At 36.9% G+C, this 27,804-nt stretch overlaps 1 long non-coding RNA gene across 1 annotated transcript; it reads right to left on the reverse strand.

Annotated features, from left to right (window-relative positions):
* Positions 1–27,596, reverse strand: LOC134481787 (uncharacterized). The gene is made up of 3 exons (XR_015637725.1): positions 27,506–27,596; positions 7,444–7,588; positions 1–198 (listed from the first exon to the last, which is right to left on the reverse strand). It is a non-coding gene; the product is annotated as an uncharacterized LOC134481787 (long non-coding RNA).
* Positions 27,597–27,804: the final 208 nt, after the last annotated feature.

Raw genomic sequence — 27,804 nt, forward strand, 5'->3', positions numbered from 1 at the left:
TATTATGAAGATGAATTTATTCAAATCATAATTCTTAGGATAAGCAAGATCGTTTTGCAGTGAATGGAAGGTGAAGTCATCACTTTTATGTGTGTATGCTGAATAGTAGAAATGTCAAGTCAATGAAGATTTTAAACAACTTCTTTCTCTTCTGACATTGAGAACTTGTTGTTTATCCTTTGAACTCCATATTTATATCTGAAAAGACATGGAACAGATTAAAATACTGAAATGATTTTTTTTTTATTTAACTCGATGCACATGACTATTTCTTGTTGCTTATCAAACTGTGAGTTCAGGAGTCTAATGTGGCTATACCGTATGTTACAGCAAAAGTTACATTTTTCTAATTTCTTATATAAACGGATGTGCCCTGTGTTACAGTTTCTCATCCAACAAACATTCTTTGCATTCCATGAAATGAAGATAAGAAGGCTGAAATTTCACAGTGAGCAGAAAATAGAAAGGAAGCAAAAAGGTACACAGAGCATTGGGTCCTTTGTATTTCATAGAAAAAAGCTGCTCAACTTATTTGGTAAAAAAATAGACAGGACAGTACATACTCCTATATCTGTAACAAAATTGTTCCATGAGCAGATTAAGCCAAACAACAGAATTTTATTTTCCCAGCCCCAGAAAAGGGCATACAACATTGTTTCACCTTCATATTCAGTGACTCAGGTGTTTCTCTTATTGACCTCTTTCTTTAATTTTTAAATTTTATTTAAGTTTTTTTACTATAGATTTTATCCCTCTCCTGGTCCACCATCTGATTGTTCCACATCCCATACCTCTTCTCCTACCCTAGCCTCCACGAAGATGTCCCCATTGACCACCCCACCAGACCTCTCCGCTCCCTACGGCCTCCAGTCTCTTGAGGGTTAGGTTCGTCTTCTCTGACTGAACTGAGACACAGCAGACCTCTGCTGTATATGTGTTGGGGGCCTCATATCAGCTGGTGAGTGTTCCCTGGTTGGTGGTTCCGTATCTGAGTGATTTTGGGAGTCCAGGTTAGTTGAGACTGCTGGTCCTTCTACAGGGTCACCATCTTCTTCTGCTTCTTTTAGCTTTCCCTTATTAGACCACAAGATTCAGCAGCTTTTGTCCATTGGTTGGGTGTAAACACCTTCATCGGAGTCTTTCAGCTGCTTGGTGGATCTTTCAGAGGGCAGTCATGATAGACCTTTTTTTGTTAGCACTCCACAACTTTAGTAATAGTGTCAGGCCTTGGGGTCTTCCGGTGAGCTGGATCCGACTTTGGGCCTGTTGCTGGACCTTCTTTTCATTAGGCCCTTCAATATTTTTGTCCCTGCAGTTCTTTCAAACATGAACCCTTAAGGGTCAGAATTTTTGACTGTGATGACATCCCCATCCCTCACTTGATGCCCTGTCTTTCTGCTAGAAGTAGGCTCTATATGTTCAACCTCCCGGCTGTAGGGCATTTCATCTAGGGTCCCTCCCTTTGAGTCCTAAGATCAATCACCTCCCTGTTTTCTGGTACATTCTGGAGGGTCCCCCCACCTCCTACCACCCAAGAATGGTTGTTTCCCTTCTTTCTGCAATGTGTTCATCACCATGTTCTCATGTGAGGGAAAAGCAAAGGTGCCTTGTGTTTTGTATTTAATTTTATGTTTGAGGTTATAATGTAATTATGTTTTGATCTTCTGCTTCCTCCCTCTAGGCCCTTCTACATACCCCACTCCTTTTCTTCAAATCCATGGTCTCTTTTTCACTAATTATTATAGCATTTATATATAATTTTAAATAAATTTTGTTCTGTCCCTGTATTTTATTTTCAGGGATGACTGTTTTCAATATTTTTTCAAGGATGACTAGAGAATCAATGTGTGTTTTTCCTGGAGTCTGCTCATGTCTGCTATTTCAAAATTGCCTCTAGCTCTTTAAATAGTGTTTAGATTTCATAAGTGTTTTCCCAACTTCTTAGTAATGTCCATTAGTGTTGTCCTAACTAGCTTGCACTTATGCAGTCATTGTTAAGACTTGATATGTCAGGCTTCTGATATATCTGTGAGATACAATCTCAAAGCCAACTACCTAACCTTAGAGCTCTTAAAATCTTTCTCTAACCTCATCTACAATTTTTCCTTAGCTTTAAGTGTGAAAGTGCAATATAATTATTGAGACTGGTATGTCACATAGCTTTAGGTTAATGATAAAAACTAGAGTTACTTGAAAGAAAAGATCCTTGATTGAGAAAAATACCTCCATAAGATCCATCTGTGAGGCTATTTTTTTAATTAGGGATTGATGGAAGAGGGTCTAGCATATTATTAGTAGTAGTATCCATTTAAAAATGGACCACATAGTTGTTAGAGTCATATCATCAACTCAGAATTATAACTTACAATTTCCTTATATACATTTCAGGAATCTCTGCAATAATTTTATAAATACTTACTCCTTGAAAACTGATGAAATATGTTCTGGCATTTTTTCACAAAAAACTTATATAAGTATTTGAATTACTTTTTTTCCTGAGTTTCAAACTACTTAAGTTATGAAGGTTTGCTGATGTTGTAATGTATTATTCTTTACAGCTCTATTCTCTTTAAGAGAAGTGACTGGAAATGCCTTTGTAAATTTGTTATTTCCTAATAATATTTATGGTAACTCGTTAAACACTACAAACATGATTGTGTATCTATGTTTAAATTCATTGTTTTTTCAATTAACCTTTAAACTATAAGTGACAAAGTGGCTGCATATTTTCAGTGTATTTCTTCAGATCCTCTCCCCCTACACCAGACAATAGTCACCAGGCTTGTTAACCTAAAAATGGAATTGCACCTACTCAGTTTCATAAAGTTAATAGTTAAGTGAACTAAATGTACAGACTTTCATTTATTGGTTAAGTATTATTTGGATTGTTCAACCTTTCACAAAGTATACGTTGTGATGAGTTGACAGCTCATCAACTCCGATATTTCCTCAAGAGAACAGGAGATATAATACCTGCCTCAGATCCTGATTGTTAACCTGAAATAATTTGTTGCATATTTTGAATCTTGCCTAATTCATGTATGTATGTATGTATGTATGTATGTGCATTTAGTAAAGTTTTACTTATTTTTACTTTATTTTATAAGAAATTATAACACTTCTTATAATTGTATTGCTATGAGAATGTTTTAACATTAACAGAATGTGCTGATTTCATTCAGTAAAGAAAATAAACACTCACTAGGTGGACACTAGCAATGTCAGGACTGACACTCAGAATCCTCTTAAATCATTCCAAATAAGATTTCTACTTCCTGTTCCCCCTTTTCCTCTCCATCCTCTGTCCCTCTGAGGACCCTCCCTCCCTCTCATTGCTATGATTACTTTGCTCCCCATTCTATGTATGATCGAAGCATCTAGACTTCTGTCTTCATTTTTCTTAAGCTCTATGTGGTTTATGGGTTGTATTGCAGGTATTCTGAGCTTTTGGGATAATACTCACTTAGTAAGCACATACCATGTAGGTTCACTTGTGTCTGGGTTACCTCACTCAGGATATTTTCTAGTTCTGTTCATTTGCCCATGAATTTCATAAAGTCATTGCTTTTAATAACTGAGTACTAATCCATTGTGTAAATGTACTATGTTTTCTATTTCCATTTTTCTGCCGAAGGACATCTGGGTTGTTTTTAGCCTCTGGCTGTTATAAATAAGGCTGCTATGAACATAGTGGAACATGTGTCCTTAGTAGAGAAATTGGGAACTCGGGATAGTCACTAGAAAGTCACAGAATCCAGGGAAGTTAGAAGCTCCTGGGACCCAATAGCGATGACTGTAGTCAAAATATCCAACAAAGGGAGCTAAAATCTGTGAATACCACCACCAGTAGATAGGTACAGCCCACAGTTGAATGATGGGGCCACCTATGCATTTCAATTTTTTTAACCCAGAAATGTTCCTGTTCAGAGGAAAGACAGAAACAAATATGGAACAGATACTGAAGGAATGACCACTCAGAGACCTCCTTACCTAACGATCCATCCCATTTGCAAACACCAAAACCAACTAACTGAACCCCCAGAGCTCCCAGGGACAATATCAACAACCAAAGAGTTTTCATGGAGGGAGCAATGGCTCTCAATACATATGTAACAGAGGATGGTCTTATCTGACATCAAAGGGAAGAGTGGACCTTAGTCCTGTGGAAGCTTAATGCCCCACAGTAGGAGGATTCTAGGGCAGTGATGTGAGAGTGGGTGAGTAGATGGAGGAGCACCCTCATAGAGGCAAAGGGGAGAGGGGAGAGGGAGATGGTGTGGGGGGATGAGAAGTGGTAACTGAGAAGAGGGGATATCATTTGAAATGTAAACAAATGAAATGATTAATAAAAAATTTCTACTTCCAATAATCACAAAGGGTGTTTTATCCTCAAACTGTTAAGACCCTATTCTAAATTTTAATGCTGAAAGTCATAGCACTACTCTTTAGAATGTAGTGGAAAAGAACTGGGGTGTTACTAATTGTCCAATTTGTTAAGAGAGAAACTTGAAATATGTAAGAGAAAAGATAGAACATGGAAAACACAGTAAGCCTGTTTTCTGGACACCGTACGTGATATATCCATTCTAACGTGTCCCATCTTCCTCCTTCACCTCACAAATCAGAGAATGATGCATATGTGAGGTCATACCGGGTGGATTAAGAAGTGACTGAGATGAGCACACCTAGCTAGGTATACTTCATGCACAGAACAGTCAACTAGTGATTCATTGCTCGTACTGTGGGACCCATACTCTTATATAGGTATGTATTTAGGGCCAGGCTAAGTTGCTGGCACCCAGGCAGATCTACTGCATAGAACATGGAGAGAGGGAGAGAGAGAGAGAGAGAGAGAGAGAGAGAGAGAGAGAGAGAGAGAGAGAGAGGAAGTGAGGGAGGGAAGAAAAGAGGGAGGGAAAGAGAGAGGTTTTAACCTCTACACTGGTCTTTTCTCAGATGCTCTGTATTTTACGCTAGCAAGGCATACGTGTCTTTGCTTTTATTCCTATGACTCAGCTCAGGCCTGCCAACCTTTGTTCCTTGTTGCCTGCATCATATCCTCTCATGTACTTCACTGGTGTCCACGTGCTGCCTGACCTCAGGAAGCCATCAACTCCAATATTTCCTCAAGAGAACGGGAGATATAATACCTGCCTCAGATACTTATTGTTAGGCTGAAATAATTTATTGCATATTTTGATTCTTGCCTAATTCATGTATGTATGTATGTATGTATGTATGTGTGAGCATATTTAGTAAATTTTTACTTACTTTAACTTAGAAATAACTATTAACATTTTGGTGTAATAAGTATTATTTATTGTAGAAGAGGTGACTCCAGCTAATAAACAAACCTGTCATCACATAAATGTTACTTGATGATGTAAAAATATACTCATTTAAAAATTTGGTAATAGAATATATATATATATATATATATATATATATATATATATATATATATATTTAACTACCTGTGGCAGTAGTTAAATTTCTGTGCAGAGGACCTGAGATTACCAGAACTCACTGATCAAACTGGAACTTTGATCTGTTTGACCATCATTTCAGTCCCACCCTTTGATCTTTTGACTATATTCCAATCTTATTCTAGATTCAAAACATTATTGAGATCGTGCTGTCTGTGGTTCTATTCCTGCTTTCTTTAAGTGAGTATAAATTTCTACATATCAGTGAGAGTTGCCACAAGTCAAAAAATGCTGTGCTTCATAAAGGAGAAATGATATTGTGTGTATATAGTCTGTATTTTCTCATTATTCATTGACCATGTTACAGGTACTGACCTTACACACATCTATTTGCTGCTCGTCACTCATGCTAGTGGGAGGGGTTTGCAGATGATTCTGAGGGGTTCTGAATCACATGGATGCAGGAAATTATGACTCCTATAGCAGCTCTATTTTCATGGTTTGAGAACATTTCTTACTGTTTCCTATAAGGAACTTAACATTGCTACACACTGTTTTATCTTTCTTCACATCCTTGTGCAACGATTGCACAACATTCTAGAACTAACCATGATACCAATGTGAGGTGCTATCTGCTGCTGATGTTCATGTGTGGGACTTTCAGCATCAAACACAGTTCCATTTGCCATGAATCACTTTCACACTGATGTTTTCCTTTGAAGAAATATCACTTAGGCCTTTTATTTCCATTTAAATATCATTTTACTTGTGTGTGATTTCCTATGGTGTTACATTGGACAACAACTTATGTGCATGTTTTCAACTTTGACTTCGTAAACAAAAACTTGTATAAGTTTTCTCACATTCTAGATACACAGTTTTCATTAGTGTTGTCTCCTTTGCTTTGTAAAAAAATTTGGTACTGAGATTAGCTTCTTTTTCTTTTATATACAGTTTTTTGAACTTCTTGTTTTAGTTCTCAATGTAGTAGTCAAAGAGGATGCCTGTGTTGAATGAGGATTTATCGTTCTGACCCCACCCCTTGCAATCTAGCTGAAATATCCTTTTCTAGTTCCAAATGCTCTTCCAAATCTGGGGGTTTAGCAGGGATTACACAACTGTTCAGGGCAACCATACAGACCACTTCACTCTTGGAAATTCTAATTATTAATATAAACCAGATTTCATTACAAAATGTCCCATCTGCCCTTTCCCTATTAAAACTGACCTGATGTGCTTGAAAAATTACATGGGCTCTCAAGACACAGGGGTCAGGGAATTTGAGTGGGAAGGAGATTCAATAAAACTCGCATCAACACCCTTAATAGAGATTTTCTAAATACGGTGTGAGGTCACCTTCAGACTCTCCCAGTGCCATTGATAGAGGAATACTCTGAACCCAGTTTCTACTGACTAAGGGGATTAACTTTACCTTATAGTCTTGCTTTAAGGATTGAGTTTGACTCTACCTGTCATCTTCCAGCCACATTGGCACCCAACAGGCATCCAGTGTTCTGTGATTTCCCTTTTCACAGAAGGCATCTTTGCAATGAGAGTGGATTATAGAAGCCTTATAAGGCACATTGCTTGAGTCTTCAGTGTTTGCATAGACATTTCTCAACAGAGGATACTCAGCGCGGAATGGCTTTAAGGAAGGGAAAAACAACACAGGAAAACAGGTAGAGAATGTCTATGCTCACATAAGAGCAAAAGAGGACAAATGATTGAAAATATAGAAAACGTTTTTAGAAAGTATCTACCATATAGAAGAATCTGAACATTTTGTTGGTAAGTATCAGGAGTTGTCATTGTGAAGAAGATAAACATGATTAAATTAAAGTTAAATAACCACACAGAAATATAGTAGAACTGCAGTGTCAGGGGAAATGACTGGTAAAGAGATAAATTGGAAGGTTACGTTTATGTACTTTTCTCATTTTTGGAAACAGTGGAGAACTGTGTGGCACTAGTTGCTATGGGTGTATTGTTATGTATCTTAGAGGTTTATCGTACTTACTGTACTGTACTATACTCTTGCTGTGATCAAGGAAACTCTTACAAGAGAAGGCATTTAAGCAGAGGCTTTCAGAGGCACGGTTCAATAAAATCATGGGAGGGAGCAGGTCAGCAGGCAGGTATGGTGCTAGAACAGGAGGTGAGAGCTATATTACAAGCTAAGAGAGAAACTGGGTTTACCATGGGCTTTTTTGAAACTATAAAACCCATTCCTAGTGACAACTTTCCCCCAATGAGGACACATTCCCTAAGCCTCCTTATAACTTTAATGTTTTCAAATCCTACTTTTAATGATGATTCTTATACACTTTAACCTTCCTTTTAGCCTATTGCTCACCAGAGGTAGTGGAAAGGAAAGGGTACCAGAGAAGTGGACCTATTTAGAAATGGTTCTTTGGAACAACTCCTGTCTGTGTTGTCTAAAAATCAGCCACTCAGTTCACAGGTCAGAGAGGGAGTGGTAAGGGGGGGTGGATGGGGGAAAACCCATATGGAGGAGAGGGAGTGGATGGGGGGATGGACAGGAAACTGGGAAAAAGTATAACATTTGAAATTTAAATAAATAAATATATGTAATATAAAAAACTAAAAAAAAAAGCTGCATCTCAATCTACTCGCAAACACGTCACAGATATATCAGCTGTCCAGTTCAGTAAAGTCCAGATAGCAAATATGAATCAGCAGTGGTGGCTCTGCCTAGCAGAGATAGTCAGGTTTTATCCTTGGCACTAGTCAGCTAGAGGGGCCCTGAGAGACAACAGGAGAAGTTCTTGGCTTTTCTTTCAGCAAAGTGAAGATCAGTGAAGACAAGAGACCAACAAAAGTTGCACAACAAGGCTAGTTCAGCCTTTTCCATCACTGCCCTTGGAGTCCTGTTTACTCTCCCTCCAAGCATCAACTGTTCTCTATGGATCTTGCCTCCGCAAATGCATTTGACACAGTTGATATCTGCCAATCAGTCCAAGTCTGCAGAAGTGGCAAGAAAAGTAGACCTCCAGAAGGTTTTTGTGTGTATCTCTCTATGGACTCCTGACAAGTGCAGCCCAACTATACAATGTAAGGTTGGCAAATACATGTGTCATTAGTGAAGAATTCTTGATCATGTGTCCTTTCACGTGCTTGTTTTAGCAGAACATCCTTTTTCCTGTGTCTGCTTCATCTAAATGTTCCTTCATGTGTTGGTCCCAACAAAAGACGATCCAACTGACTTTCCAAAGAACCCTTAAGTTTACGCTTCACATTCTAATTCAACAAAGAGTCTACTTGGTCAAATGTATGAGACTATGATGTCATTTTTACATAAACCACGGCAGGATTCTTTAAAAAATAGTACAAAAGGAATGTGTAATACCACACATCCATATTTAAATTGGGTTGTATTTGACTAAAAAAGAAAAATACAAACAATCAACTTAGCACTTTTTATGTCAATAAACTCTGTTCTTTATCCTAAATGCCTTATCTTTAGAATTTAATCTTTTTTAAAAGATAGGAAACATTTTTATACATCTTACATTTTACGAATGTGAACACAGGAAAAATCTTATTAATGTATGAAAACATATATATTTAGGTGGTCAAATATAGTGTATTTAAGTCAAATATCCTCAGTATTTTTATAGTTTGCATAGTTATGCTTAGCAAAGCTAGGTATTTGTACATTTATTTTACATTCAAGGTGAGCGAATAAATTCATAAAAAATTTGCAATTTTTCTTTGAAGAGCTTTTCACTTATACATGTAGTCTCTTTTTTAAATTTTATTTCAAACTTCTTGTTTTTATTTAATTTATTATTATTATTATTATTATTATTATTATTATTATTATTATTATTATTATTGTTATTTGTAGACAACATCTCAAGAAACCTGGGCTGGCTTAAAATTCATTATGAATCCACAGCTGTTTTTGACTTCGTGATTTACCTGGCCTTATCTCCCAAAAGCATGTTTTACCATATTTATTTTATTCTTATTTTTAGATTGATAGACATAACTATCTATTTATTTTGCACAACCTGATGCTCTGACTTATGTGCATATAGAATGACTAAACATATTTAATTGATGGTTGTATTATCTCATATAAGAACCAAGTCTGCAGTGAGAACCTTCAGCAGCTACTCAACCTTTCTCCATAATAATATTTATAAAATATAGTCGTGTTTTTAAAAATGTATCTTATTCACATTCCCCTTGTCTAACTAAAATTTTCTACCATTAGATCAACATCTGCCTAAGCTCCTGATCCCCAGTCATTTCACTCTTTGGAGGCCATGTATTTTAATATAAGAAAACATTTTATAGGATCCTCATTTAAGGGATATTGCATAGAATTTGTCTTTTTTTTCCCCACTCTTACTTTTTTATTCATTATGCTTGCCTTATTTTCTATTTGAAATAGTGTTTTTAAACAAATATATCAAAATTTCTTTTCCTACTAGCCTGAGCTAGAAACTAACTAGCCTGAGCTAGGAAATGTAGATCGAGATTTATTTCTTACTGCAGAGATGAATGGATACAGTAACAACCATTGGTGATTATAAGGTTTTACAGACAATGCTAAGTTGAAAACCATCTACTCACATGCTGGCACCGATCATAAGATATAGTATGCCATTCATTTAGCTCTAGTTGATTAATTTGTGGGAGAGAACTTATGCATAGTTGTCAAATATTTCTATAAAAGGAGTAAGAAATGTTTAAAGAAAAATGTTTTCAAAAGAAAAATTAATTAAGAGGAAAACAATTGGAGAAAGTATATTTCACTTGGTATCCTGTAACTGATGCACACTAACCCCAGTCCTTAAAACTTAAGATAACAAACAGCATGACAATGTTTTAATTAAATGACACAGTAAATTGTATTTTATTGCAGAAGATCTGTAGAGCCATGGTTTTGAAAAGGCAAACAGCAGCCCTCATGATCTTCATATTCTTTGCAGACCAGAATCACAGTATCCAAGGAAACCTCTAGCAGTATTTTTTTTTTCTTTTCTGTAATTTTTGAGATATTTCAAGAACAAAACAAATTTAAAGAACATCTATTCAACCCTATAGAAAATAATAAAAGGAAAACTCCAACCCAAGAAGGATAACTGCATCCAAGAAAATACAGGAAATACATATTTTCCTGTAAAATGTCAGCAAAACAAGTGAAACACACACACACACACACACACACACACACACACACACACCAACAATTTCAAAATAATAGGAACTAACAATTACTGGTCAGAAACCCATCAAAAACATCATCCACGATGATCAAGTAGGATTTATTCTACGGATGCAGGGATGGTTCAATACATAAAAATTCATTAAGGTAATCAACAATAGAAACAAACTGAAAGTAAAAATCTCATGGTCATCTCATTAGATGCTGAGAACCTTTTGACAAAAATCCAACACCCTTTCATGTTAAAGGTATTAGAGACATTGGGGATACAAGGCACTTACCTAAACATAATAAAAGCAATATGCAGCAAGTCAATAGTCAAAATCAAATTAAATTAAGAGTAAGTTAAAGCAATTCCACAAAAATTAGAGACAAGACAAAGCTGCCCACTATCTCCCTATCTATTCAATATAGTGCTACAAACAGAAGCCCACCCTTTTACAAATGATAAATGAGCTGAGAAAGAAATTAAGGAAACAACACCCTTTACAATAGCCCAGGAATATATATATATATATATATATATATATATATATATATATATATATATATATATCTTGGTTTAACTCTTGCCAAGCAAAGAAGCCAATGAAAGACCTATATGATTAGAATTTCAAATTCCTGAAGAAAGAAATTGAGGAAGATATCAGAAACTGGAAAAGTTGCCCACATTTATGAATCGGTAGGATTAACATAGTGAAAATGACCAATTTTCCAAAAGCAGTCTACAGATTGGAATCAGTTCCCATTCAAATCCTAACACATCTTTTTACAGACCTTGAAAGAGCAATTTTCAACATCATACAGAAAAACAAAATATCCAGGATCATTAAACAGTCCCAAAAAAAAAGAACCTTTGGATTTATCATCATTCCTGATCTCAAGCTACACAGAAATATTAATAAAAACTGTTTGATATTGGTATAGAAACAGACTGGTTGATCAATGGAATCAAATTGAAGTCCTTAGAACAATGCCACACATCTATAAACACTTCATATTTGGAAAAGAAGGCAAAAACAGACAATGGAGAAAAGAAAGAATCTTCGACAAAAGGTGCTAAATTAACTGAATGTTTGCATGTAGAAGAATGCAAATAGATCCATGTCTACCATGTTTAACAAAATTCAAGTTCAAGGTGATCGAAGAGCTCAACATAAAAGTCAATACACTAAATATAATAGAACAGAAAGTGGGGAATAGACTTGAACTGAGTGATACAGGAGACCACATTCCTGAAAAGAACACCAGTGCTTATGGGAAAGGGGATAACACTTGAAATGTAAATAAATAAAAGGTATTTATTAAAAAAATAAAAGTTGATAATTTTCAAACAAACAAAAAAAAGATTCTAACTCTAACAATTGATATTTGGGACCCCATAAAACTGAAAAGTTTTTGTAAAGCAAATAGGACAAATTGACAGATTACAGATTGGGGAATGATCTTCACCATCCCTACATCTGAAAGAGATCTAATATCCAACATAGATAAAGAATTCAAGACTGGAAATGTTGAACAACCCAAATAACACAATTAACAAATGGGGTACAGAGGTAAACAGAATTCTCAGTAGAGGAATTTCAAACGGCAGCAAAGTACTTAAGGAAATGTTCATTATCCATAGATATAAAAAAAGTACAAATAAAAAGGACTGTGAGGTTCTATCTTATACTAGTCAGAGTGGCTGAGATCAAAACCTCAAAGCAGAGCACATTCTGTTGAGTAAGGGCAACTCTCCTCCATTGCTTGTGGAACGAAAGCTTGCAGAACCACTTTGGAAATCAATCTGGTTTCCCAGAAAACTGGGAATAGCCATTCCTTAAGACTCCTGAGAATATACAGAAAAGATGTCCATTTATTCCACAGGGACACATGCTCATCTGTGTTCATAGCAGCTTTATTTGTAATAGCCAGGACCTGGAAACAACCTAGATGTCCCTCACCTGAAGAATGGATACAGAACATCTTATACATCAACAAACAGTGGAATACTATTCAGCCATTAAAACCAATGACATCTTTAATTTTTCAGGGAATGGATGGAACTTGAACATATCATCCTGAGTGAGGAAACCCAGACCTAAAAGACATGCATGACATGCAGTCACTTATAAGTACGGGATGCCCACACTACGCTGCTCAGACTCAAAGAAGTTAAACAAAAGGGAACCCAATGAAGGATGCTTGAATTTCATTTACAAGGGGGAATAAAATAGTACTAGGAGGCAGATAGAGGGAGAGAGCCTGGTAGGATAGGGGTCATGGATGGAAATGAGGAGAGTTTGGAATCAGGTGTGGGTAGATAAAGGAGAGATTGCTAGGAGACCAGCAGAGTGAATGGAAATCTTCATTGGAGGGGCAAATCTTGAAGACATGCCAAAAACCTGGGATAGGGCAGACTTTCAGGAATCAATAGGGATAACCTCTCCTGAGACTTACAGCAGTGTCCACATGAGGCCTGAAGAGGCCATCTCCTATAGCCAGGCAGAAATTCCATTTGATAGATAGAGACACCAACCCACACTTTCAACCCAAAATGTATCCAATCTGCCATGTATATAGGAATGCTGAATGGAGCAGAATCTGAAGGAGTGGCCAACCAATGAGCACTTAAGACTTAAGAGCCATCACATGGGCAAGCATCAGTCCCTGACACTGTTAAGAATATGTTGCTGGGGTTGGGGATTTAGCTCAGTGGTAGAGCGCTTGCCTAGCAACCGCAAGGCCCTGGGTTCGGTCCCCAGCTCCGAAAAAAAAAAAAGAATATGTTGCTGTTTTGTTAGACTTACCTACAGAAGCTTAGCATAACTTACCTCTGCAGAATTCAACCAGAGGCTGACTGATACACATACAGACATCCACAGTCAAGGTGGGAGGGAGTTCAGGATCTCTTATGTAAGAGTTGGGGGAAGAAGGAGAAAGAAATGAGAGCCTCAGCAAGAATAGAACTCCACAGGAAAATCAACAGCATTAACTCACCTGGACCCTTCACGGCTCTCAGAGACAGAACCACCAACAAACAAAATACAGTGGCTGGACTTTGAGCTCCCACATATATGTGGGAGACTGGCGACTCGGTCTTCAATTGAGTCCTCAAACAACTGCAGCATAGTCTATCCCTTAAGATGTTGTCTTTGTATCTGCGTTGCCTCGTTAGTGTCTGTGGGAGAGGATTCACCTATCTTTGCAGAGACTTGATGTGCTAGGATGGGCAATATCCAGGGATATATCTCAGAGAAGGAGAAGGGGAATGGGGGAATGGACTTGGTGATGCAAGGCCCTGGAGACAAGACAGCTCTCTGGATATAAAATGAACAATGTATATTTTAAAAGAATTTGAATAGGATAAAACAAAGTGGGGGTGCTGGGAAAATTACCAAATAGAAAGAACAAGAAATACATATAGACTCTGAGACACAAACATCCCCACACAGAGTACTCATAGAAAGAGAAACAGAAACCAGAAATGTGTAAGGGAAAGACACATAAGGAGAAAAAAGTGCCCACACAAAGCATTATGAGAAAAATAAAGTTCAAATCTACCTTTAAATTCACTGTGTTGGGCATCTACTGAAGGGCATGGGGATTGCTTCAAAATGTGGTCTGTATAGTTAGAAGAATTTGTTGGGGACTTGTTTTTTTACTTTTTGAACAATTGACAATTGGAGTTAGCTTCTGGGGTTGCCGTAGGAGTTTTGTCAACTTCCCCTGTCAGTGCCAGAACCTGTTCTGGCTTAGACTAGTGTAGGTTCTGTGCAAGCTGACATAGTCTTTCTGAGCTCATATGTACATCAGATATTTTGTGTTTAGAAGGCCTTATTTTCTTGGTGTTTTCTATCCACACTGGATCTCATATTCTTTTCTTCTCCTCTACTGCAGAATTACATGAGTCATGAAGGGAGGGATTTGATAAAGGCATTCCATTTAGGACAAAGCGTTCCGAGGTCTCCCACTATCTGCACATTGCCCAGTTGCCAGTATCTCTATTTATTCTTATGTATTTGAGGATGAAGTTTCTCTGATAATGGCTAAGCAAAATATTGACCTATGAACACATCAGGATGTCATTAAGTGTCATTTTTATTCTTAGATTCTTATAGCTTAACTGTAGTATGTTCTTAGGTACATGACCTACCTAGTCTTAATTTTGTAGCCATCCCGGTAGTAACAGATATGTGATCAATGCCATGGAGCGGGTCTTAAATCAAATCAGAACTTTGTTGGTTACTCCCACAACTTTGTGCCACTGTTGGTCTAGAGTGTCTGGTATGTAGGTAACCACGGTAGGTTGTAGGGTTTGTAGCTGAGTTGATGTTTATTCTGGTCTCCTCTGGGAGAATGCGAAATGCTTTCCAGTATTGTTAGCACTAGCCAGGAGTGAAGAAGACTCTTGGCAGGCTCCAGCTTCACTTTTCTGTTTTCAATAAGTTTTATAGGTGTTGTTTTTCAACAGCAGGGCTTGAATATTACAACATGATGGTAAAACTATATCCCGATAGCCTTTTGGATAGGCAGGATAGTCATGGGAGTTTCCATGTAACCCATTTGGCCAATAGCTACTTTAGATGTAATCCCTTCCCCATACTGGAGTTTCATTTTATGGCGAAAGATGGCTAGTGGCAGATTTGTTTTTTTCACATTACTTGGTAATTTCACTTACATTTTTTGCTGGATATTTTTGTTTGTTTTTTGTTTTTAACTAAAATTAAACTACTTATTTTGTGTAATAATTTCCTGTTCTTCATAAAACAGTAAGATATTTAACAGTAAAGATAATGTAATTGTCTACTTCCTTCTTAAGTAGAACATAGTAGGCTTTTACACAAAATATATATGAAGAATTTAAAATGAATGCCATAGGCTTTCTTTTGGCAGCATACTACTTAGTTTCTATTTTCTTACTAATTCTTATATTGCAAACATGAAAATTGGCAATTTGTTAGAAAGAAATTATGTTAGTTTTTATTTTGTAGAACTTCTTGCAAGACAATCTTTCCCTAGAAAGATTCTCTGAGATATTGGTCTGCTGTATAATGGTAAATTTTATTTGGAGTGAATTTGGTTTTGAGTTTTCTGAAAGAAAGGAACCTCAATTGAGAAAATGCCTCCAAAAATCTGACTATGGGGCATTTTTTCTAGTTATTAATTAAAAGGCGAGCTCAGTCCGTTGTGAATGATGCATCACTGGCCTAGTTATACTGAATTCCATAAGATATGAAAAGCTTACCCAACAATCCAGATTGCCACCAATATTCACCCACCTCCTCAAAAAGCTAGCAACCTAAACAGAAAGCCATCAGATATAACTCTTGAAGGATGTGATATGAATGCTGAATGATATCTCTCCACAACTGATGGCTTCCAGAGAAGGTTCAAAAGGGAAAGGACTCAGTTCTATTTAAGGGGAAGGTCACTGAGAGTTTGAGCAAGCTCCTGTGAGTATATTGATAACATGAATTGGACCTGTATTGGTTTGGTATTTGTTTTTGTTTGTTTGTTTGGTAAATTGTTTGGTTGGCTGGTTAATTATTTTTCTTGGTGGTTGCATTGCTATTTTCCTGGTAGGAGAGATCACAGGATGGGAGTGGGGCAAACATAAAAGGATTGGAAAATGAGTGTGATGAGGGATATGTTGTGGAATTCCTAAAAACGATCAATAAATATGTTGAAAAAAAAGAAAGAAAGCAGCTGAGTAAGTCATTGGGAGAAAACCTTTGAGCAGTAATCTTCCATGACCCCTTTACCAGTTCCTTCCTCCAGGTTTCTATTCTGCATGAGTTCCTGACCTCACTTCTTTTGATGATGAACCATGATATGGAACTCTGAGCTGAACAAACTTTCCTTTCTATTGATGGCATTTTATCAGAGCAATAGCAACTCTAGGATGAGTTTCTTTCCCATATGTATACACTTTACGAAGTTTTCAGTGTATACATTCAAATGGATATCTTTTTACCCTTTTCTCCCTGTATTTTCTTCCTTGCCCTACTTTTCTATTCCCATTCCCCGTAGTTATTGTTTACATGTATATATTTGTGCATACATATATTTATATGTATTCCCAAATAAATCTTTTTATTTCTTCTTAATATTACTTTGACCTTTTGAGTGTTGTTCAAATACGTTATACACTAGAATAACACATTTTCATGTACAGCTAGTATGGGAATGAAAATATCTATTTTTATTCTTTTATTCATTGAGAATTTCATATGTATATAAAGTACATTGTTGCACACATCCTCTTACACTCTCTTATCTTCCTCACTCCACAATTCAAATGTGCCAATCCCACTGAGTCTCCATTCCACATACCCGTCCTTTATTTCTTTAAGCGAGTTATTTATGTCTTTCTTAAAGTCCTCTAACATCATCATGAGATGTGAATTTAAATCAGAATCTTGTTTTTCTTGTGTGTTTGGGTATCCAGGGCTTGCTGTGGTGAGAGAAATGATTTCTGATGATGCCCACATATATTGGCTTCTGTCGCTTATGATCTTGCACTTGCTTCTTGCTATCTGGTTATCTCTGGTGTTTGCTGGTCTGGGTGACTCTGTATGCAATCCAGGGGGATTGCTTCAGGTTTCTTGGTAGGCCTGTAGTCCTGGATGTAACAGACCTCTGTAACAGGGACACTGCTGATCTGTTGCATTTGCTACAGTAGATCTCTCAGACGGTTGGGTTTTCAGAGGAGCAGCCAAACTGTTTTCCTCTGTGAAGCTGTTCTTGGGGGAGAATGGGGGGTACAGACTTTTCTGTTTCCCTGTGTGCAGCAGAACTTCAGTGAGGCTTTCAGTTTGTTGGGTCAGTTACCTGACCTGCTAAAGAGCCCCTTTGAGGTCTTCAGACTGTGGTGTTGGTTGCCCAATTGCATTGTGTACAGAGGAACTCCTGGGATGCCTTCAGTCTGTGATGTTTTTCAGGGGAGCAGATAAGCTGGCAATCAGTCGCTTAGTTGCCCTGTGTGCAGTGGATCGCCTGGGATGCCTCAGGCTGTGGTGTCTTCTGGGTAGCAGACTAGCTAGAAGTCTGCCCTGGCAAAAAGGATGGTATTTAGTGGGTGTGAGGGGTCCTGTGTCCACTGGGCTCCTAGCAACAGCTGTGGGACTACAGGATGGCTTTTCCTGATGCTGTGAGTGCAGCAGATCTCCTGGGATGACTGCCTCATGATGTGGTGTCCTCAGGGGAACAAACTGACTAACAGTCTGCCCTGGCAGAAGAGACCGGACAGAAGGGGCAAGAGATTTATCCTATCTTCAATTATACGTACCATTTTGAAATGAAAGAAAAAATTAAAAAATTAAAAACATAGGCCCAGGAAGCAAGCATTCATTGTTATCCTGATAGACATCAAAACAGACTAATTGCAGGAGATAAAAATGACCACTTCATTATAATCAAGAAAACACTTATTAATTTTTATTTTCATTTAATTTTCATACATGTCTGTAAAATATTTTGATCAAACACATCATGCTTTCCTTTTCCTCTGATTCTTTCTAGTTCTTTTACTATGTTTACCTTCCAAAGTTACATGAACCTTTCTTTATGTGTATAAAGGTGAGATTATCTTTGCACAATCTAAATGTTAATCTCATTGGGCAATAATACATTGAAACCGTATTTCCATGTCTCTTAGACTTTAGTATTTACTTAATGAAAAATATTTGCAGAATTAAATTGTATTTGACATTTACTAACTTAACTATCTTTTAATTTTATTTTGATTTAAAGATTTTTTTTCTCCTATCTATCTCTTCCAAAGTCCTCCCTCAGTTCACTATTGACCTACTGGCCCAACCTTATTCTCTCTCTAAGAAAATCACACACAAACACACACACACACACACACACACACACACACACACACACACACACACACACAAGCAAACAATTTAAAAAGTCAAAATAAAAAACACAAAAATTCAGACATAAAATAGACCGTGATAGCACACACAAGACACACATGGGTGCAAGAGAAGTTGGATTCCGGCATTGAGAAGCTATAAAGTAGACATTTCTAGTTAATTTGCAGACTCAATAGTGTCATGTGATGGTTTTCTGGAAATTGTCTTATTACAGGATGTTTTGCTGAAGCAAAAACATGGTGTTTTTCTGAACACTGCCTGGAAAAGGTGCATGTGATATTTTGTTGGGCTTAATCCTTGATAGGTCAGTGGTGTGGATGATATTCTAGCCTTGGTTCACTTGGCCACTCTTTGCTGGTTTTATTGGTCTATGCTGACAGAATTCTTCACTGAGGCTGCTCTGCCGTTGGTTTGCATTGCCTTCTTTGCTGATCATCATTTCTCATAACATTATAGAGAATAATTTATCAAAGAACTTCTCAAAATATTCCTGTGTTTCCCTGTCACTTCTGTAAACTAAGGTGGATGGGTAGAACCTCGCAGTTTCATCTTGATCAAACCACAGTTCTTGATTCAAGAATGATGTTTGTGAGTGAATCAAGCTACCCCTGCTGATTTGTGTGAACTGAACTGCTGATATCCTGACTAGGAAGATTGGATTCGCCCCAAAGAACCATTTTTAAACAGGACCACGTCCACCTCTCCCTTATTAGCCATTCTTTCTTAGTAACTTTGGTAAATGGTGAGCTCAAGGGAGGGTAAAGCATTGAAGGACACTTATTGAAATAGGTTTGAGGGGTTGGGGATTTAGCTCAGTGGTAGAGCGCTTGCATAGCAAGTGCGAGGCCCTGGGTTCGGTCCCTAGCTCCGAAAAAAACAAAAAAACAAAAAAACACTGAAATAGGTTTGAAAAATCTAAGCCTACAAAACTGCATATGGTATTCGACTCTAACCAAGAAGCTATCTGCAAATGATGCCCACTGGAAAGGGAAAAAGTAGTTTTCTCCAGTGGAATGTCACTAGGAATATGGATCATGCTTCAGGGTATATCACATGCCTAGGTGTGGTTGGTCAACACGAAACATTTATTCATGGCTATTTTTATAACCGTGGTTATATTTCCATTTGTTTGGGCTTTTTGTGTATATGGTATCGATTTTGCACACACATCACTTACTATGTCATTGTGTTTACTGAGTGATGCCCAGAGATCCATGTGAATAAAGCCATCTATAAAATCATGTGTAACATCTCAGTGTCTGAAGCCCCCTCAAAAACATACATATATATATATACATGTATATATATGTAATATATATGTCATATATATGTATATATATATATGTATATATATACACATCTCCAGTACTGAAGAGCTGCACATAGCTCCCTAGGAAAGGGTTAGGAATTTACGAGAGCCTCGCCAATTTGCCTTGATCTTGCACATATCTTGTGCTGGCAATCACAATCACTTTGAGGTCATTAGGGCAATGGGGCTGCCACATTGAGTGAATAGTGTTTTGATGGAGTAGTCTCTGCCCTCTTGTGCTTAAAATGTTTCCTCACTTTTATCCACGATAAGTTTGGACATTGGGTAGAAATGGTATGCTATAGCTGCTTCATTTAAAGCTCATCACTTGAGAGCCTTTTATTCTCTTCCTGTCAAGCATTTGGGGATCCTTGTGTAAGTCACTATCTATTGTAAACAGGAACTTTTTGAACAAGGTTTGAGAGATTCACTAATTAACAGCTATAATCACCTGTAAATTTCATACAGATGAAAATATCCTATAGTATATATATATACCAAATTTTTATTACCTATATATCAAACTTGTATACTTACTATAGAAATTCCTAAAAATTTCCTAAAAACAGAAAATTAAGTTACCTCATGGTTCTTAGCCACATCATTTTTGCTTACATTACCCAAATATTTTATATCCTATTTTATAGACATATGCTCATCCATGTTCAATGCTGATTTTTCACAATAACTAGGGTATAGAAACAGCCTCGATATCTGTCATTTTAATATCACTTTGTGATGATAAGTTCCTCTCTGTGGAGTCTTATGTATCTAATATATTACTGAATCTTTGCAAGCTAAGAGGTGTGCTGGTCCCATGCAGGCAATCATATTTGAGGTAATGTAATGAACCTCAAGGTTATATTGTACCACTAAGCAGCATTTCACAACCTCCCTTTCCATCTTCCTTCTCTCTTTCCTTCTTCCTGTTCCATAAAGTTCTGTGAGGCTTGGAAGAGGGAACATACATACAGCGTTTAAGACTACATATTGAACCTTGTCCAGGCATTATCTCTTGCCTATTTTCAGGGTGTGTAAAGTTTGTAGTCCTTCACGAAATCAATTTTTGTGCAACATTTTGCCAGTCAAATATATTAACTTCTCAGAGTATATTTTTATGAAAGTAGACTTTAGCAATCAGTGACAGTAACTTGCTTATTATTTTATGCCATCATAGAAACACAAAGCAATGTTAATATCTCACATTATTATTGATGTTTTACCTGTTATTTATATGAATATGGACAGTTGTGCTCCACTTTATTATTTTCTAAGAAATTTTGGTCCAATTCCAATAAACTATAATGAATCTGATAATGTGGAAATACATTTTACTGAGATTATATTTACCATCCTTACTTATATCTGTGTTGTGAGCTGCCCACCATGGGGCTTATAAATTGACCAAAATAGGTTAGATGCATTGTTCTAATACATCCTGAATACTTTAAATATTTAAAAATTATTTTAAAATATTTTTACTGATAGAAATTTATTTTAAAGTAAAAACTAAACTAATATCCCAGTAAAGGGAACACATTTAAACCACTTTAAGAATATAATAAGACTCCTAACATCAGCTAAGGCCCATTTGATGTATATCAGGAGTAAAATATGAACTTAGTGTATGCAAGAGCTTGAGTTGGGTTATACCTCCAGTAGAACAAGCAAATTATCCTGGTTTTAAAAGAAAAACCATATAAAAGAGTTATTAATTAATATCATTTTATATATTTCTGGATATGTTTATGAATTACTGTTAATGTAAAATATTGATAGAGTTATATAATGAGTTAACTTTGATTTGAATGTTTAAGTATCATTGGTTGAATTACAGGGCAATGTAAAGTTAAGGAAAATTCTATACCTGAATACTTAATCCCTTTATAGTTTTTGGTATATACAATGATAGAAATTCATAATCTACCAAGATTTTCTTAGGCACTAATTTGATGCATATCTAGGGAGTATTCTTTTCCAACTGTTGTCCACAAACTCAGAGTTGAAAACTGCAGACCCAGTGAAGACTAAAAATGCATTTTTTCATTGACCTATCGCAAATTAGGATTGATACATAGCTTTAACCATCTAAGATATTTGTGGACACGATGATGTTTGTTAAAATGTTAGACATTTGTAATATATTCTAAATGTATAGTAAATAATCATACTCTGTGTGTGAAAAAATCAATACAACATGATTTCATGTGATTATTTGATGTTTTGTGAGAGTTGAAATGGGAAATAAAATAGTCATCAGTGGGAGATGGAGGGAGGGATCTAGTTTAGAGAGGGGTTGAACAGGAAAGGATGGCAGGGGAGAGAAACTGGAAGAAAGAACTGAAAACATTGGAGGACTATTTCTAGGACAAATTGAGAAATCTACAAACATGGAAACTCCTAGGAATTTATAAGGGTGTCCCTAGATTCAATTCCTAGCAATTAGGGAACATGAAATAGGGAACATCAAAGTATTACTTCCTGTAATCAGGAAAGATTTCCAGTGTAGGGATGGGATACAAGACTTTCTACCCATTGTTTTTACCTATAAGAGCTGCAGGTATAAAGACAGAGCAGAAAATGAGGGAATGGCCAAATGACTGGTCTAATTTGAATACCATACCATGAGCAAGAGGCCACCACTGGTATTATTAATAATTTTTGCTATACTTGCAGCCAGGAGGCTAGGATAAGAGTCATCTGAGTGGCATCACCCAGAATTATGAAAAAAGAGGCAGATACCCACAGTTAAATATTACACGGAGCTCAAGAATGTTGTGGAGAGGGAGAAAAAAAGATTAAAATAGCTAGAGAGGTCAAGTACACCACAAGAAAAGTTTCAGATTCATTTGAAACATAGGCCCATAGGGGCTTACACAGACTGAACCATTGACCAGAGACCATGGATGAGACCTGCTTAGACACCTACACACTTGTAACGTATGTATAGCTTGGTCCTCTGTAGGATTTTAACTGCAGGAGGAGAGGCTTCCCTTACTATGCTGCATGCCTCTGGACCTCGTTACCCTAACTGGTTGCCCTTGTCTAGCCTCAATAGATGCTCAATCTTCCTACAACTTCATATACTGGGAGAGGGTAAATATCCATGGGAGGTCTCCTTTTCTCTGAGGAGAAAATATAGGAAGCATAGGATAAAGTAGTTCAAGGATTATATTGTTCCCCCTTCTTTTTTTTTTATTTAAAAGGATTTAATGGTTGGACTCCAAGTGACGGGAATGTCGGGGGGGGGGCACGGTAAGGGAAGTGGATAAGGGGAACACCCCTAAGTGGGAGAGGGTGGGAATGCGGGCTTATGGACAGGAAACTGGGAAAGGGAATACCATTTGAAATGTAAGTAAATAAATATGTCTAATAAAAATTTTAAAAATTAAAGGATTTAATGTATGACATGCTATTTCTGCACATTTTTGTTTCTTTTTGTTTTATTGGATTTTTTCTTTATTTACATCCCCCTTTTAAGTAGGACTGAAGCATCTGCACTTCGGTCTTCCTTCTTCTTAAGCTTCTATGGACTATGAGTTGAATAATGAGTATTCCAAGCTTTTGCCTACTATCCACTTATCGGTGAGTACATACTATGTGTGTTCTTTTGTGAATGGGTTACCTTGCTCAGAATGATATTTTCTAATTCGATCCATTTTCCTGTGAATTTCATGACATCATTGGTTTTAAGTATTCCATAGTATAAATGTCCCACATTTCCTGTATTCATTGCTCTCTTGAGGGTCAACTAGGTCATTTCCAGCTTCTGGCTATTAGAAATAAGGTTACTATGAACTTAGTGGAAGCATGTGTTTTGTTATATGTTGGAGCATCTTTTGAATATATGCCCAGGAATGGTATAGCTGGGTCCTAAGGTAGTACTATGTCCAATTATCTGAGGAACTGCTAGACTGATTTCCAGAGTGGTTATACCGGCTTGGAATACCACAAGCAATGGAGGAGTGTTCCTCTTGATCCACATCCTCATTAGCATAGCAATGGGAGATGCGGAAATTGGTGTAGCCACCAGAAAGTCACAGGATCCAGGAAATAAAGATGCTCCCAGGACCCAACAGGGATGACAATAGCCGAAATACACAACAAAGAAGGGATCGAAGCTGTAGACCCCATATCCAGAGGTTGGGCACAGCCCTGGATTGAAGGATGATGCCGCCCAACCATCTCCAAAACTTTAACCCGGAGTTCCTCCTGTCTAAAGGAAATGCAGGAGCAAAGAATGGAGCAGAGACTGAAGGAACGGCCATCTGGAATCTGCCCCACCAGGGGATTCATCCCATATACAGACACCAAATCCAGACACTATTTCTGATGCCAAGAACTGCTTGCTGACAGGAGTCTGGTATAGATGTCTCCTGAGACACTTGAACAGAGCCTAACAGATACAGAAGGGGATGCTCACAGCCAAACATCAGACCGAGCGCAGGGACACCAATGAAAGAGGTAGGGAAGGACTAAAGGAGCTAAAGGAGTTTGCAACCCCATATGAAGTACAAGAATACAACCAACCAGGCTCCCCAGAGCTATCAGCAACTAAACTACCAACCAAAGAGTACGCATGGAGGGACCCATAGCTCCAGCAGCATATATAGCAGAGAATGGGTTTATATGGCATTCGTGGGAGGGTAAGACCGTGGTCCTGTGAAGGCTTGATGCACCAGTGTAGGGGAATGCTAGAGAAGTGGGGTGAAGTACGTGAGTAGGTGAATGGAGGAGCACCCTCATAGAATCAGGGGAGGGGAATGGGATAGGTGGTTTGCAGAGGGGAAACCAGGAAAGAGAATACCTTTTGAAATATAAATAAAATATCAAACAAAAAAAAAAAAGAAAGAAAACAGTATATTTTTGCCACTTCGGAATCTATGTTAAGCTGGTCTGTTGTCAATCACTCCAAAATTTATCCTAAGAATAATCATAGGTATTCTCGTTCAATATATATTTGTGACATTTTCTATAATTCTATATAAACAATATCATGTAAATATACATTTCTATGTTGGCTTTTATCAATGTTTCTCATGACTATAAGACATATCTATCTACATCATTCTTTAAAATTTTTGGTTTGGGTTGGTTTGGTTTTGGTTTAGGGGGAAGGTCTTTCATGTGTTTTTGCTTTTGGTTTTATTTTCATGTGAATCAGGATCCATGGGCTTATCCTGCTATTACAAATGGCAGGGACCTGCAGATTCTACTACAAAAGTATTTGCAATACAGACGTATACTGTCATGCTCACTTAAAAAAAAAACTGGTAAGTTGTATTCCATTTTGTGGATGAATCATCTTTTTTATAGACATTTGTTTGCACATGTATATGATTGTCCTTAGGAAGAAATCTAAGTGTAGATTGACTCAACCGAAGATTGTGTCTTACATAAGAAACAGTGAAGATCTCTTTTTGTAAGGATTATTGCTGATCAACTGCCTTACTGAAACTGCTATTTTAAAAATGGAGAAATTTAAATGAGACACCTGTGGAAAGAGCTACAACGAGACTGCTGGTGGAAAATAGAAATTAACTATTGAATGAAAAATAGATAGCCGGGTTGGGGATTTAGCTCAGTGGTAGAACTCTTGCCTAGCAAGCGCAAGGCCCTTTTTTTCCCCAGCTCCGAAAAAAAGAAAAGAAAAAAAAATAGATAGCCATAGAGTACCAATATTAACAAAAATATCAACATAAAATAATGAGTTATGGAAATTTATATAACAAATACATTGTGTCCAAAATATGGACATTAAATAAATTAAATAAATAAATTGAAATGTGATTGACCCCTAAGCCCTAAAGATTTTGGAGATATATTTCCTGTTAGAACAAAAGAATTCCTATGTTTTACAAGATATAAAGTGGAAAAGAGTCATGAATACAAATTTATTTTCTTATTGAATATAAAACAGAAGTGATGGTGAAATAATTGTTATCATTGAACACATAATTATTGCTACAAAATATACAAATAAATTGTTAATCAAACAGAACAGTATATGAAAATTGATCATAATCAACTAAAATGTATGTTATGAATTACAAGATTTTTTTTAATGAGGGAAGCATAATTATTTATTTTTCTCATTGATTTTATTTTTAATTATGTGGGGTTTTGGGTATCTATAAGGGTATACCCTACATAAAGGCAGGATTTCCAGAAAGCACAGTGGCAGTATTCCCTTGGAATGAGATTTGCAGATGTCTATGAGCTACCTGGCATGGTGGTCACAATCATATTCTTGTACTCTGCAAGAGCAGTATTTGTTTGTGACTGTCAAGCCATCACTCCTGTCCCTGAAGTTAATTGCTTAAAGTAAAATGTCTTACAGAATTAAAATTAGTGATTAATAAAACACCCAGTTACCTTAGTATACCAACAAAATAAAATGTTAAATAACTTTCTTGTTTTTGAATAACTTTAAACACAATGCCATATGAGAACAGATAGCTAGATCTTTGCCTGCCTGCTATGACCATTAATAGCAATCCCATTGCTTCACTGGTAATAGAGACCATTTCTTCTGCATCTGACATCGACTGAAAACCAGCTGAGATATCTAACTGCTGGTATCATGGACCGTCTCTTTGTAAACAGTCAGTGTTTTATTAGATGACCACAGTCTGTAAGTCATTCTAATTATATATATATATATATATATATATATATATATATATATGTACAGACAGAGAGAGACAGAGAAAGATGAGGAAGGGAGAGAAATATTTATTATATAAGTATATGAGAACAGACTATAAAACAAACTAAAACTCACATGCTTTTAGGAAAATATTTGCAATATTATCTTTAGAAGAATAAGAAAAAATGTAATCCTCAGCTATTTGTTGGATTACTACACTTTCTGAACATGTACTTTTAATAAACAAAGCCTGAATATACTAAAGGAAACAAATATTGCTAACACAACTTATGACCTAGCTAAATAAAAAAATAATAATAATACAGCAGAAGCAACAGACAGCCAGAATGCAAAAATGAGGGCACAAAGGTATCTATTGGTTTCAAAACTAAAATTATTATATAATGGTAATTTTAACTAACAGACATACGATACCATTTAGAGAAGAGATAGAATTATAATATGCCTAGGATTTTATGAGGTAAGAATATTCATTGAATTCACAGAGGAAGCTTTACAACTGCTGTAATGGAAAAGGAAGTTAAATTAATACATGAAGAACTATTCCACTTATCATTTTGAAATGTCAGATCTCAGGAAATTAATCTATAAATAAAATTCAAATTAAATGCAGACTGGATATTCAGAATAACTATTAATAATATCTACCAAAAATAAATATTCTGGGATCAGGAAGATGGCTGAGTATGTAAAAACACTTGGTTCACAAGCCTGAGTTTAATACACAAGAACAATCCTTCTCTGACAAATTCTTCACATGTATAATGTGAAACATACATCCTCAGTCCTATACATCACTCACATTCACTATACTAACTTAAAAGAAATAGTTACAATATATTTTAAATGGTAACTACAAGGACACATTGTGGAGCAGATGCTGAAGAAAAGGCCACCCAGAGACAGCCAGACATGGCGATCCATCCCAGACACTATTGGGGATGCCAAGAGGTGCTTGCTGATATAGCTGTCTCCTGAGGGGCCTGACAAATACAGAGCCCAATGGAGGAGTTAGAGAAAGAACTGACGTACCTGAGGGGGTTGGAAACCCCATTGGAAGAACAACAAAATCAATCACCAGACACCCTAGAGCTCCCAGGAACTAAACTGCCAACCACAGAGCACTCATAGAGTGACCCACGCCTCCAGCCACCACATATGTAGCAGAGGATGGCCTTGTTGGGCAACAATGGGAGGAGAGGCCCTTGGTCCTGTGATGGCTGCATGCCCCGGTGCAGGGGAATGCTAGAGCAGGGAGGCAAGATGGAGTGGGGAGGTGGGAAACAGTCTCATGGAGAGAGGGGGTGAGGAATGGAACAGGGGAATTCTGG

This window comes from Rattus norvegicus, chromosome 14 (assembly GCF_021556685.1).
Source record: "Rattus norvegicus strain SHRSP/BbbUtx chromosome 14, alternate assembly SHRSP_T2T, whole genome shotgun sequence".
Classification (NCBI taxonomy): Eukaryota; Metazoa; Chordata; class Mammalia; order Rodentia; family Muridae; genus Rattus; species Rattus norvegicus.